Here is a 4407-nt window from a genome sequence, read left to right on the forward strand (position 1 = left end):
TTAGCACAGGCAGACTGCAGCACCTCCAGAATCTCAAGGGGGTGGGGAGGACCCCCAGGGCTGTGGGAGGGGGAGCCCGGCCAGCAGGGGGCACCGGGCTGGCTGGAGGCCCCGCCTGCCTCCACCAGGGCTGGCAGCACACTGGCTGCAGATGGCCTCGGCTGGCCCTCATTGGCACGCCTGCAGGTGTGGGGTGGATGGCTCTGGTGCCAGTCCCGATGGGGGGGTGCTGTGACTCAGCCGGCCTTGCTTTTAGTGTGCCAGCCCATGGCCCAGTTGAGTCGCATGGACCCACCTCCTAGCCCAGTCACCCAAAGTTCAAAGTCCCTCACCTCTCCCACCTCTTGCCTCCTGGGTCTGGAGGAAGCCAGGAGGAGGACATAGCTGTGAGGCTGAACATGTGATGAGGACTCATTTACCTCATCCGGGAAAGGGGACAATAATCATCTCTCCCACAGAAAGTGGCCTGAGGGGAAACTGAGATCATGCAAACCACCGTCAGCACTCAGGCAATGGCAGCTGCTCTTACTACTTAAACCTCTCCAAAAACGTCTCCCACCTCTGCTCAGACTCTGCATCCTCCCTGCCGCCCTAGCCAGCCAGGCCGCCCACCTCCATGGTGTGGCCAGCTGAGGCCTTTCCTCCCCAGCCCCAGCCCCAGCCCCAGCCCGCTGAGCTCGCCCGGCTTCCTTTGCCTCTGTCTGCAGCTCCAACTTGATGGTCTCTGGCTCTATGTGTCATGAGTGTCTTCATCTTTTGACACCTCTGACCTCTGTGTGGCACTCATCTCTCCTGGCTCCACACCTCTCTGTAGCTGGCAACTCCATCCCCATCTTGCAAGCCTACAAACCCTACCCGCTGCTCCCCTGCCTCACAAGGCACTTAGAGGCAGACTTCCCTGGGGGTAGTGTGCCCTTTTCCATCCCCTCCAGGGTTCCTCAATTCCCCTTTGCTGCAGCTGGGAGCCTGACCTCCCAGTGACCTTTTTCTTTTTTCTTTCTTTTTTTTTTTTTTTTGGTGTGGGGGGGTCTGGGACACATCCCCAGGCCTATTTTTGTATTTTATTCAGAGACAGGGTCTCACTGAGTTGCTTAGCGGCTCACATTGCTGAGGTTGACTTTGAACTCGCAATACTCCTACTCCTGTCTTAGCCCCCCCAGCTGTGGGACCACAGGCATGCACCACCGTGCCCAGCAAAATGGGGGTTTGAGAGGCTGGATGTATGGATGTTCTGGACCTAAGTCCAGCTCCTGTGAGGACCCTGTGTGTGTGTAAAAGAGATGGAGACATGCTACGAAGCCCTGAAAAGCCCCTGAGGTCTTACACAGCAACATGGTTATACTTGGCATCAAGTGTGATGTGAAAATGGGTGTGTGACTGTGTGGAAGACTATGATATGGGACCTCCTGTGACCACAGGTTAGTAATATGACACCAGAGGCCACACTTTGGGATGTTCTGTGACATTGCTTGTGTGATCCTTTGACGCAATCCTATAAGAGACCCAGTGTGTTACCAGGGTGGACAACTAAATGTGTGACATTGATTACAGCATTATTGTTGTATGGCATTGTGTGGCCCTGTGACAAAACTGGGTTATTATATGAATGTGTAACACTGTGTCCATGAGACCATTCATGGATGTGGCCCTGAGACTGACATGGATTCTCTGTGTCAGTGTGACCTCGGTTTGACCATGTGATACTACCTAAATAATGCTGGCTGTGTGCCATGAAACCATGTCAGTGTGCACCTGTGATCCTCAGTGATGGGGACACTGTTGCCATGTCTTGACTTCCTTGTCTTTCCTGGGTCTCTGCCCTGACAGCCTGCAACTCTAGAGGGAGAGCAGGGCTCTGGCTGTCTCTCTTATCCCCAGCCTGCCCCCTCGCCTGGTCCTGAGGAGCAGTCTACATGGGGGAGCTGGCGTGGGGGCAGCAGGCACAGTTCCCACGGCTGCTGCGGCCCCTCTCCCAGACCCATCACCGCCTGCTTCAGCTACACAGAATCCTGGCAACCCCAACCTCTTTGTTCTCTGTGACCGCCAAAGGCCTCCCTCAACCTGGCCTGCCCATCGCCTGGCAGCACCCTCTCCCCATTACCCCACCACAGCAGCCAGGCCTGGCCTGACCTAGTCTCTAGTCACCCTTATCAGAGACCTCTGGGGCCTGATTCAGGATTCCAGACAGGGCCTTTGGACCTCTGCTCTGAGCTTGCTATGGTTGATCTCTGCAGGAAAAAGGAAGCAGGACAGCTTCTGTGGCTGTACTGGGTAATTGTTGGCTTTGAACTGGGCTCTTTGTCAGGGTACTTCCCCTTGGCCCAAGGCTTGTTGGAGGCACAGACTTTAGTCTGGGACAGTTTCAGTTTACGAAGTAAATTTACTTCATTGATTCCAAGAAGTCATCAGTACTGGGATTATTACCCATTTTATAGATGAGAAACTGAAGTCCAAGAAATTAAGTGACTGGCCCATAAGCAAGATGGTGTCAGAGACCTAATTAGAACCCAGGCTCCCAGCTCCTAGGGGAGGAGGAGCAGCTCCTTCCAGGAGAATGCAGAGGGGGCATGGGAGTCTGGACATGGGCTCCCCCTCATTTCTTGGTCATCATGTCAACACTGCATTTTGTGCATGTGTGTTTGGTGTGTGTGTCTTTGCTGGATGATCTTGGCCAAATGCCCTTGCCTCTGTGTTCTCAGGAAAGAGGGACAACATAGCCAGGGGGTGTAGAAGAGAGCCCTTGCCAGCGTGTTTTGCAGAGCAACAAGATCACCTCAGTTAGTGCCAAGACCCACATCTTTCCCAGCAGGGACATGAGGCTGGTGGGCCTGGGGGACTGTGGTTTGAGGGTCCAGTCTCCATTCCTAGATTCAGCCCAGCTCACATTGTCACAGAGGAGATGGTGATGGTCACGGCTTGAATGTAGTCAAGTCCATTTGCATCTGACTCGATGTAGCCCCAGCTTCCCACCCCTCAAGGTGCCAGAGATGGATAGATGGAGGTCACTGCACAGCCCCCCCCCCCAGCCCCTCATTGCCCGCCCACAGCCCTGGGCTGACAAGCCACTGCTGGAGACAGCCAAGGTTGGGGGAGGAACAGGCAGCCACCAGCATGGTGATAATACAGACCTTGACCCAAACGCCCTGCAGACAGGGAATCAGTGGGGCACAGAGAGAACTTGCTGTCCCCCAAGGTCACACAGCCTCACAGCGAGTCCTGTCCCTGGAGGCCCACACCTGCCTTGAGGGTTCTTCTTGCTGGGGAGGATAGTGGGGGCATAAGAGGGTCCCCTGAGGCTGGCCAGGCTGCCAGAGCGGACACTTTCATCTTTCTCCGCCTGTCGACCTGCCATCTCTGAGCGGCATTAAATTCCGCTCCTGCCGGAGAACAAGGGCTGCCTCAGATTCCAGGCAGCAGGGCGTGAAGACAAGGCGGCCCAGGGGAGGTGAGCCAGGTCCTCCAGGGCTCTAGCCTGGGTGCAAAGCCACTGGGCCGGTGGGACCTCATCTGGGGGCTCAGGTGGCCATTACCCCAGCCTCCAATGCTCAATGAGATGCACCTCTGTTTCCTGTCCCCATCTTGTCCTTATGGCAGCCTTCCTCCCACTTCAGGTAGCACCACGAGACCTTCCTGACCCCTGCTGTGTCAGGTTTCCCTGAGCCCCCCTTGCCATCACAGGGCTGACCATCCAGGGCACCACCTTGGTAACCCATGGTCCTGTGGCTCAGTAAAGGAAGTGTTGGCAGCTCACACACAGAAGGGGTGGAAAGCCTCTGTAGGCTAAATAAACATCATCTCCTCTTTCTGGGCCTTTTCCCCCCTGTGCATTTCTGACTCTAATTGGGGTGCTGATGACAGGTGAGAGAAACTTAGTAAATACAGACTCCTCCGGCTGAGGCTGGGGCTCTGTGGTAGAGCACTTGGTAGCATGAACAGGGCTCCGTGCTTGTTCCCCAGCCCCCACAACAAGCCTCCCTTCCCAACCCCTGGAACCTCCAGGAGTTCTTGGTTAGAGGCGCTGATCATATCCTGCCTCCCAGGGCGTAGAACTTATGGCTGTGGGCCAAAAATGGGGTCAATCTGTTGATTCACACATGCCCAACAACCTTGTGAGGAGGGCATTGATCAGTTATCCCCATTTTATAGATGAGACAGTTGAGGCTCAGAGGTAGAGAGACCCATGCAAGGTCACTTAGCTAGGATCCTCTGCTTTTCAAAGCTAGCCTTTAACACCTGGTTATGCTTTGGGGGTGGGCTGCAAGGACTCCCCCACCCTACCTGACATGCCACCTATGTCCCTGCCCTTACACTTTTCTGCATTTTCTGACTTTTGGGGTCTCCCCCTTTTCTTGTATATTGTTTTTCAAATCAGAATGCCCAATAATTTTTTTTTTTTTTTTTTTTTTT

Source organism: Marmota marmota, unplaced genomic scaffold (assembly GCF_001458135.2).
Source record: "Marmota marmota marmota unplaced genomic scaffold, marMar, whole genome shotgun sequence".
NCBI classification, from domain to species: domain Eukaryota; kingdom Metazoa; phylum Chordata; class Mammalia; order Rodentia; family Sciuridae; genus Marmota; species Marmota marmota.